An 11,001-nucleotide genomic window follows, 5' to 3' on the forward strand; every position below is an offset into this window, starting at 1 on the left:
CTTGATTCGTTGTTATGAGGGAAATTGAAAAAGGCTCAGAGGTTTCAAGATCTCTATATCGAAGAAATCAAAGGTCGAAACCTAGACTGATGGTGGGGGAGGCAAGTTCCTTGAAAGAAGAGTTTTACAATCTTATAAAAAAGGAGCTTTGTCATGCCATGAAGGATGAAGGGTTAAGTAAGGCTGCCAAAAACCATTGATGTGGATACTCTCTTAGTGCTAAAATCATGAATCAACCTATGCCTAGAGGATTCAAATATCCACTCCTCAAAGACTATAACGGTATGACTGACCCTAATCTTCATGTTAAAAAAATCCCAGGGCTCTTCAAACTACGACGGCTATCGATGTTCTCATGTATCAGTTATTTTCAACAACTCGGAGGGATTCGATTGAGTATTGGTATGACCGGTTGTTACCATGCACCATCAGATCACTTAAACAAATGTAGAAAGAATGTGTTGATCATTTCTTGACCTCCATCCATGAGAGTAAAACGATGCAGGATTTGAATTATCTTGTATAAGAGCCAAGCGAGTCATTAATAGAATGGGTGGAGAGATTCTAGCTTAGTCCACCCAGATCAAGCATCTGAATATGCAAGGAACAGTTGAGGCTATGGAAAGTAATTATCGAAGCAAAGATCTCTCAAAAGTGTTAACAACCCGAAGGTCGAAGACATTTCTTAAGTTAATGAGAAGAGCTCGTGATTTTGTAAAATGGGATAACCATAAGCTAAATCCGTTATTGAAAGAGTGGTTGAGTTCGGTTCATCAGCTGAAAGAATTCAAAAGCGACAGGAGCATGCATAAGCATAAAAGATCCAAGGAGTAGGCATATCAAAATTATGCTCCCCTAAAGGCTCCTCGAAAAGAAATTCTTTATTGGGTCGAGTCAAATAGAAAACACATCCAATATTCTTCCGAAATTGTAGGCATCAGGCCGAAGGCATAACGACCTATATTGTGAATCCCACAAAAATGAGGGGCATAGCATTGAAGATTGTAGGTAGTTGGGAGCTGAGCTCAACAAGATGGCTGAGGCAGGAAAATTAGATAAATTCCTTAAAAACGCTATCAAACCTAGAGAATCAAAGTATAAGTAGCATGCTTAACGTGCTCCTAGGGGGTGATTGATGTAATTGCTAGTGGTCTAAGAGAAGATCATTCTGTAAAAAGAAAGAGAGTTCATAAGGATCATGAGCGGATTGTCAAATCAAAATTAGAATTCTCATTCGGTAGTTTTTCTCAATGGGCACATAAAGATGCGTTAGTTATTAAGATCTCACTTGAAGAGTACAAGGTATATAGGGTATTTATTGACGCTATAAGTTCAATTAACATTATCACATGTAAGGCCTATGAAGCATTATGTCTTGATCCAGAAAAGTTGATTCCTACTTTGTCGCTGTTTGTGGGGAATATCAGGCCATTTAATACACCTCTTAGGCAGTACATATAAATGAAGATTTCAATCGGAGATGGCCTTGTCAAATGGAATACAATTGTCGAATTTCTGGTAATTGATTCTATTCTTCCAAATAATGTAATTATTGGGCGGCCACTTTTATCAGAATCAATAGGTGCTTTATCCATCCATCATTTGGCATGGCAAATACCAACTAAAGACGGCATGGCAGTAGCTCAAGGCAGTCAAATTGTGAACCAAGATACTTATATCGCCTCTCTAAACATGAAGCCTCTACATGATTTGGTTGAAAAAGAAAGGGAAATGACAAAGCTAGTTGGTAACTTGGAGACAGTATGGCTGGCCAAGGGAAATCCGCCTAGATTGTTGCGAAAATCCCATAGCAGCATAAGGCAGATATAGTGGAAACTCTAAAAGCCAATGTTAAGGCCTTTGCCTGGTGTCCTGAAGATGTAGCAAGAGTATCTCCTAATCTCATGAAACACGCTTTAGAGGTTAATCCTAGGGCCACCCCGGTCATTTAGAAGAAACAGAATCATGGGGTTGAAAAATAGAAAATAATCCAAGCTGAAGTCAAAAAGCTTATGGATTGTCATCACATCAAGGATGTTTATGTTGAAACACAATTTCCAAGAGTTTTTTTATCCTGACAAAAATAAATTAATAAGGAAATTAGATCCCCAAAAATATTCAAATCAAAGAATTAAATTAAGTTTGATTTAAGCTAACATGTTTGTTAAGCAATTATATACTTAAGCTTTAAATCAAATCAAATACAAAAGGCCTTAAAGAAGCCAAAGGCCCAAAGGCTGATTTTTGGAACCAAGAGTAGAAGCCCAAAGGAACCAGAAGCCCAGAAGCAAAAGAGGCGAATACAACTGGCGTTTACCTTGTCACATCACGCCTATTCCCCAAAATAGCAACAAGTACAAGCTACAGAAGCCTTGTCCCCTCAATGCCTCTCTAGGCATACCTAAGATGGAAATGTGGCAGATTACAGATCTCCTTTATCAGAAGCGCGGTTCAAGACATAAGATCCCATCCTTCTACAATGGAAAACATTTGGACTAAAGGACACCGAAGTCAGAAGCTGATGTTGACAGGAGTTGTTTCCCTCCAAACGGCTAGTTTGAATTTCAAACAGAACTTCTGTCCAGCCTCCACTATAAATACCAAGTGACATGCTCATTATGATGGTGACAAAATTATAAGCGGCAAAAGAGATCAAAACTTCCAAGTGATTTTAGAGTAATACTTTGTAACACGCAATCATTTTTATATTTGTATTCGTCCAAAAAGAGACCTAGATCTTCATTATGTTCTACATTAGAACTCATTTTCTATTCATAATATTCAGAAGCTCTGTTGTTTGTGTTGGTTATATGCAAATAGCTTAGTAAAATTATAAAGGAAAGTACTTTACAAAGGCTCTGTCTATTGCATAAAGGTTTGTGCTCTACACGTGAAAGAGTGCTTTAGTGCATTAAAGCTCAAAAGAAGATATTTTGAGGACTGGATATAGACTGGAGGGTGAACCAGTATAAATCTGCTGAGTAACGATTTCCTAACTCTACCTTTTACTGCTTCTGATTATATTATTTGCTCTAACACATGTATCTTCTGTATGTATTCGTTATAATTTCCAAAGAGTTCAAATTATGTTGTTCATTCATTTATTAGTTTTGGCCTTTCTATTCTTATTTTCTTTTCCACATATGTAATTCTTTTTGAATCTATTTCATTAGGGAAAAGTATCTACAACGGAATAATTATTTGACAACAAAAATAAAAGAGAATAATAAAATGACACATGTGATTCGTGTCTATTCTACAAGCGAATGAGAATATAAATTAATCACTACTCAATCAAAAGTGGTACAAATAAAATAGATTAAATAATACTTAAATACTTTTAATTCCAATAACCAAAAATCTCACAATTCTCTAAAAAGAATCTCTCAAATCACATTGTAATTGTCCATTGTTTTGAATGATAATTGCACATTGTTTTGAATGATTAAAATCGTGTAATAGAGTTGTTGATGCACTGGCAAAGTTTGGAGTCTCTTCCTCAGTGATCAATTGGTGGCCTTCAGCTCCTGCTTTTTGCCACATGTTTATCAATGATGACATTTGTAGTATTTCTCACTTGCGTTTCTCTTGACTTTCCTAAAATTTTCTCCTCCCCCTTCTTTTTGTTTGTTCTCCTTCCTCTTCTTTTGTTCAAACACTCATTTTTCGTTTATTAATATATTGCGGGTTTATCAGTTCTTGGGCCACGGGTGCTCACCCCGTCCAAGTTCTGTCTCGTCCCAATTTTTTATAAAAAAAAATATATATATAATATGAATGGAAATAAATGAAGTAAAATAGAAATACGTGAACAAATGAAAAACAAAACGGACTAGAAAACATATTTCATATTTCCACACAGTCCTCTTCAAGACCCATAAGTCTAGAGGGTCACTGTCAAATCCAACATTTTATAAATCTCTATCTTAATTTGAAATTTAACAAAAATCTTTCTTTATGATAATATATTTTCAGACTAGTTAAATATATTCACCATGTTTATTGAATTGTTTGTACCAATTTTATTAATATTAATATTTCCTATCTTGAATAAAATGACATATGTTCTATAGGTAAACATATAACACTCTCGCTATTACAGTGAATGACAACCTTCTGCAAATTTGAACTGAACTTACCAATCAAATCTCATATATAAATAGCTCCTTTTGTAGCTTTAGCTACGTCTATATACTCTACTTTAGTAGTGGATAAAGCAACCACTACAAGAAAAACATGTATTACCAGCGGTATCAATTTCGTTGGTGATCACCAGCGGAATAACATCGGATCAGATTCCGCTGGTGTTCATCGACGGATCAGCAGCGGAAAGTAAATATGGTCAGTGACTTATTAACTCACCAGCAGAATCATTGGTAATGAAATCCACATGTGATAATACCAGCGGATTATTTTATACACCGACGGAATTCCATTGGTGGTAAAATTAATAAAAAAAATAAATTTTATTTTATTTAAATTAAGAGGAAATTTTTTTAGAGAGCGGGAATTCTCCCCCCTTTTCACATTTTACTTTTTGTTTTCCCCCCTCTTCTCTTTATCTTTCAATATAAACTCGATTCTCTCAAAACCCACTCTCTCCATCTGGAACTCAAACACCCACTCTCTTCTCTCTTTGTCTTCCTTATCGATTTACCCAACTCTTTCCCTCATCTCTCTCTCTCCACTCCCATCCTTTATTAGTTCGAATTACAACCATTGTTTGCCTTGCTTGGACGGAAGAAGCTGAACCGGCAACCTGAGATTGTTCGTCATTTTAGGTGAGCCAACTTTCTTAAAATTGAATGGGGTTGCGTTAATTTTTAATGGGTTCTGGAGTTTTCTCCTCAATTTGATAAATCTGCCAACAAATGTAGATCTATTGAAAATTTCAGTTTGAGTGATGAACTGAAATTTAGGATAAACTTATATATAACTTTGCTTCATTTTGTGTTTTTCTCTGCTTTGTTCAGCGGAATTTCCCAAATGCTACGGACAATGAGGGATATTTTGTCTTCTCGAACAACTTTTAGCTTTTTCTAAAAGGTTTTTTTAAACTTCACTGATTAGTTAGTCCTGTTTTGGTTATAAACTGTGAGTTCTTAGTGTTTATGTATAAGAGCTTAGTTTACTATTGGTTAGTTTAGTTATGTTGATTGAAGCATTGGTTGAATAGAATCTTATATCTTATAATTGTAGTTTGATGTTGATGATTAATACTATGATTTCTGTTTGCAGCAAGAAGACATTAGGAATTAACTGTGATTTCTGTTTGTTAACCTAACTTAGTTAGATATTTTGCATGTTACATTTAACTTCTGGTGAACGGTGAAGTGGAGACCCCAATTTCTGGGAAATCCAAGGCTATTTGAGGTAAGTGGAGACCCCAATTTCTGGGAATGCCTTTGGTTTATTTTGGTTCATATTTACTTTAGCTGTTTAATATAAAACTAGTTGTTTAATTGGAATTCTGAGAGATAATTTTCATCTAGGATTTGAATTATACTTGTCCACTTAGATATAGACATTGGGATCCTAAAGAAGTTTTACATATTGGAGATCAAGGGTCTGGAATTGTAACAAAGAAAAAATTATTTTGCTAATTGTAAGGAAGAAAAAATTAGTACATTGAACAACCAAATGCTTATGGTTTTGCTAATTGTAGGCACTCGAATTGGTGCCGTTTGGCAATTTAACTAATTTTAACCCAAAAATAGTGTAGTAATTCAACTAGATTCCAAGCTATGGTAGTAGATATATAAGGTTCTGAAAAACACTTCAGTTATTGACTTTCTGGAGTTCATTGTTTCAACTATATTTTGTTACTTGAATTTGTGTTAAAATGATATATGTTTTTGATCCATGCTTTACTGAATACATACAAGTTCATGACCTTATACATAAACTTGTGCCAATGACATAGATTATCTTTGTTGATTGTTGTTACATATAGAAGTCTTAAGGTAAAATACGGATATACATAAACTTGTGACCTTATACAAATGTCACTTGTTATTACATAGATTATTTTTGTTGATTGTTGTTACATATAGTGAATGGGGATTTTCTGCTTCTATGATGTGATGATAAAGAAAAATCACAAGTGAATGGAGATTTATATACCTTGGGCCTTTCCTTGTTTTATGATGTAATTAACAGTCTTGGTTTTTTTAAAAATACAAAAAAGAAGTCTTGGTTTGATAGTTTCATGGTCTTGAATTGGTGAATTAATAGTCTAGGAATATACAAGTGTCCAATATATGCAACTATCCATACGATCACAGATTCATGGCCCTTACATATGTAACCATCTCCATCTTTATCAATGAATTTATATAGAACCTTTTTGAAATCAATTAGCTATTTTGGTTTTTGACATGCTGATCTTATTTTTTTTACAGACAGCACCCCTTGGTCGTATACCAATAGCTCATGAGTTCTTTGCCTACACTCATACGAAGTGCCATGACGGAACTTCTTGATCTGATGCTCGTGCACAAGCTGTTGGGATAATTACTTAAATTACATCTTATAATTTTTTATCAACTTTTGTGATATTAATTATTATATATAACATATATACTTACTATAATTAATAGAAAATTCATTAATATCCAGGAAGATTATATTTGTGTACTGGCTACAAGTGCTCAAAGCAACCCGGTGAAGGATGCAACACGAGGATTGTGGTTCATGTCAGCTTCATCGTATGTAACGTGTTAAATGATTGAGCAAGCTAAAAAGAAGCAAGATGATTTAGAGGTGCAAATTAGAGAGTAACTAGGATATTTGCAGAACATTATAATGCATTTCAGTTGGAGCTTGCTGAGCTACGTGGTACCGTGCACAACATTCATCCTGTCATGCTATATAGACGAAGATGGAGAATAGGTAACTTAGTATATATAGTTTTTTTTGTTCGGTTTTTAGGCCATGTGCCTTCGTCTGTTTACCAAAAAAAAAGTATATATAGTTTTATCTTAGATGATATAGCTAGACTTCTTAGATCAGATATAATAAGTTATATTTAGATTTCATTATAGATACGGTATGATTTTGTATAGTTTTATGTAGATTGAATATATTGTTTTATGGTAATTATTGAATATTATTTAGTTATATATATATAGGGTAAATTCCAAAAACAACCCCTGTGGTTTAGTGTTGTTCAAAAAAAACCCATGTGGTTTGTTTTTACCAAAAAAAAGGACCGTGTTATACGCCGTTACACGAATTAAAGAAAATGACTTAACACCGTTAAATGTGATGACGTGGCAAGGGGTAAAACTGTCCAATTTTTTCTTCTTCTTCTTCTTTTACAGATCTTCTTCTTCTCCTTCTCCTTATTCTCCTCCTCCTCTTTGAATATTTCTAAATCTAACAGCAAGATATTTAGCCTTTAGGAGTAGATGAATCTGAGGAAGACGAAAATAGCGTCGCGTAGATGAATCTGAGGAAGACGGAAACAGCGTCGCTGAGGATGGGAATGGTCCTCTGAGAGTGAGCGTTGGAAATTAGTATTATGCACATCTTCAACGAATTACTCATTGAACCCAGTCAGTTTTGATATTTTGAAATCAACCCAGTAAAATTTCATAATTTGCAACAGAATCTCTCACAGAAAACGTCCCGCACTGCTCCGGCCATTTGAGGTTTCAGAAGAATTCTCAAATTTTAAAAATGAGGCAACACAAAATTAAGGAAAATCATGAAATACAATTACGGAAATAAAACATGAGTATCTTCTTGTAAACAATGAAACACTTTGCAACTTTCATGGTGGCTTGCGATATCAGGAGAATCAAAAATTTCATTCCATTGTACAGAGTTTCTCAAGTGTAACCGCTATTTGTACCTGTTTCATTCCATTTCTGATGCCAGAAGAAACTCATTTCCAACCATCAGTTCGATTATTCAGAACTGTATAATCGGTAAACGAATGAACAATTTGATCGGAGATTTGAGAATCACCGAGGACGTTAGAGCAATTAGTTTTGGCAGTGTTATAAGCTTCTCCGATGAAGAAGAAGAAAATACCGAGGAAGAGAGAAGAAGAATGGAGAAGAAGAAGAAAATACCAGGAAGAGAGAAGAAGAGAGAAGAGAGAAGAAGAAGAAAATGGTGGCCCCAAGATTTTTTTTTATTTATTCTAATTTTCTTTTTTTATTTTAATTTGGACAGTTTTACCCCTTGCCACGTCATCACATTTAACGGTGTTAAGTCATTTTCCTTAATTCGTGTAACGGCGTATAACACGGTCCTTTTTTTTTGGTAAAAACAAACCACAGGGGTTTTTTTTGAACAACACTAAACCACAGGGGTTGTTTTTGGAATTTACCCATATATATATACACTAGTTTAGTGTGTACTACATAATATATATTGTTCATTATGGTAAATTTCATTCTAAATATATATAATAATAATACTAATTTATCATATTAAAAGCAATAAAAAATCTAGCGGGAATTTCGTAAGTGAAAATCAGTATTTTCAGTAATATTATTTATAAATAATTACAAAACGAAAAATATAATATTACTAGCGGAATTTGCCAGTAATTATCCGTCGGAAATATTTTACCACCCAACTGTGTTGGAAATAGGTGGTCGATATTTGAAATTTACCAGCGGAATTTTCCGACCCAATTTGGGTCGGAATAAATTTCCAGCGGAAAGAAATTTGTGGTCGGTATGCGATACCAGCGAGCCTTTTACCAGCGGAATACAATCCGCTGCTAATCCGTCGGTAACATTGATTACCAACGAAATTCGGTGGATCACCGACGGAAAATTCCGCTGGTAAAACATATTTTCCTTGTAGTGAACTACAGGCTGCAAAGTAGTTTTTCAACTGATAACTATAGACATATAATTGTGATGGATATTCTGTCAAAATCATTTGTGTAGTCTGAATTAACATATTCAACTACCATGTTCTTACTCCTTTTGAATTCTAAATAAGCATTACCAGTACCCCTTAAATATCTCAAAATCTATTTCATAACATTTTAATGCTCTTTACAAATCATAGCGTACATGATACTACCAATAATGCACTAGAGTAAGGTATATGTGATATATATTTAGTACATTTGTGTACACAGAGCAACCCAAAGTCTGAAATGAGAAGTGGAATACTTATAAGTTTTTTCATGTCAAATCGCTCTTTTTCAACAAAACTCCTATGAATTAAAAAAAGAAGTTTTCATACAGTTTCCCTACCAATTTCTCTATACAACCTGGTCACTCTAGGTTATCTTTTGAGACTTCCCCTACATAGTAACCATTGAAATCCAAATTTAATTAAGTTTTGATTATGACAAAAACTACCTTAAGGAATTAAATCCCTCTATAAGATTAAAATTTAGAATTAATTAATTGCCTTACGTACTAACAAGTTTGTTAAGTGTTGAATATTTATTTAAAAGCAATTGGCTGCTTCTGAGTTAGATAAGCAAAAGGCCTTCTGCAGAAGAGATACAATATTTGCTAACGATGATTTATCTGCAGAAGAACAAATTGTTGAAACCCCAACAGAAGAGAACATTGTTCTCCCAAGTGAATTAAGAGTTCCTAGATGACATTTTGAGGGAAATATAATCGACACTATCCAGAACACGGTAATGACCAAAAGTCACTTGAAAGACTTCTTGGAAATGTTGCATTCGTCTTAGTACTAGAACCAAAGATCTTTTCAAAAGCTGAGAATGAAGAATATTGGATGATCGCCATGCAAGAGGAACTTGATCAGTTTAGAAGAAACAGTGTATGATCTAGTACCTAAGCTTAAATATAAAAAGACAGTTGGTACTAGATGGGTATTCAGAAATAAGCTTGACGAAGCAGTTAATGTGATTAGGAACAAAGCTAGGCTTGTAGCCCAAGGGGTACAACCAGTAAGAAGGTATTAATTATGGTGAAACCTTTGCTTAAGTAGCAAAGTTAGAAGCCATTAGAATTCTTTGTGCTTTTGCAAGTTATATGAATTTTAAATTATTTCAAATGGATGTCAATTGTCCATTTTTTAATGGTTTTATAAATGAAGAGGTATATGTAAATCAACCTCTTGGTTTTGAAGACCCAAAACTTCCAAATCATGTTTTCAAACTAAAAGAGGCTCTATACGGCTTGAAACAAGTACCACGTGCTTGGTAGGAAAGATTAACAAATTTCCTTCAAGCGAGGAATTTTGTTAGAGGCAAAGCTGATACAACCCTCTTTATCAAAAGAAAGGGAAAAACACTCTTTTAGTATAAATCTATGTAGATGATATTATTTTTGGTGCTACTAATGAGTTGTTGTGTAGAGAATTCAGTGATCAAATGTCCATGATGGGAGAACTAAGCTTTTTTCTTGGACTTCAAATCAAGCAACGCAAGAATGGCATATCCATCAGTCAATCCAAATACGGTAAGGAGATACTAAAGAATTTTGATATAGAGAGTTGCAAGCCAATCTCAACTCCTATGACCTTAGACACCCTCGTATCAGAAGATAAGTCTCGTAACTCAGTAGACAACAAATTATACAAAGGTATGATTGGATCCTTACTCTATCTTACTGCTAATAAACCCAATATCTATTCTCAGTATGTTGTCGTGCTAGATATCAATCTAGCACTAAAGATCTCATTAAATAGATGTAAAATGTATTCTGTGATATTCGCAAAGCTTTGTGAATGTAGGTCTTTGGTATTCTAATAGCTCTGAGTTTACACTCTTAGGATATATTGATGCTGATTATAACCGAGATAAGCTAAAAATAAAGAGCACCTCTAGTGGATGCCATTTCCTAGGAAAAATCTCAATCTCATGGTTCAGTAAGAAGTAATCTTCAGTAACTCTGTCAACAACAAAAGCTGAGTACATTGCTACTAGAACTTACGTTGCTCAGGTCCTCTGGATAAAGCAGCATCTTGAGGATTATGGAGTCAAGTCCAAGACTATTGATGTCATGTGTGACAACAAAGGTGTTATTGATTTATCCAAAAATACAATCT

At 34.3% G+C, this 11,001-nt stretch overlaps 1 long non-coding RNA gene across 1 annotated transcript; it reads left to right on the forward strand.

Moving 5' to 3' along the window:
• Nucleotides 1–4,542: 4,542 nt before the first annotated feature.
• LOC136223593 (uncharacterized) lies at nt 4,543–7,084 on the forward strand. Its single transcript, XR_010686021.1, has 3 exons — nt 4,543–4,781; nt 4,974–5,373; nt 6,402–7,084. It is a non-coding gene; the product is annotated as an uncharacterized lncRNA (long non-coding RNA).
• Nucleotides 7,085–11,001: the final 3,917 nt, after the last annotated feature.

This window comes from Euphorbia lathyris, chromosome 3 (assembly GCF_963576675.1).
Source record: "Euphorbia lathyris chromosome 3, ddEupLath1.1, whole genome shotgun sequence".
Taxonomy (NCBI): domain Eukaryota; kingdom Viridiplantae; phylum Streptophyta; class Magnoliopsida; order Malpighiales; family Euphorbiaceae; genus Euphorbia; species Euphorbia lathyris.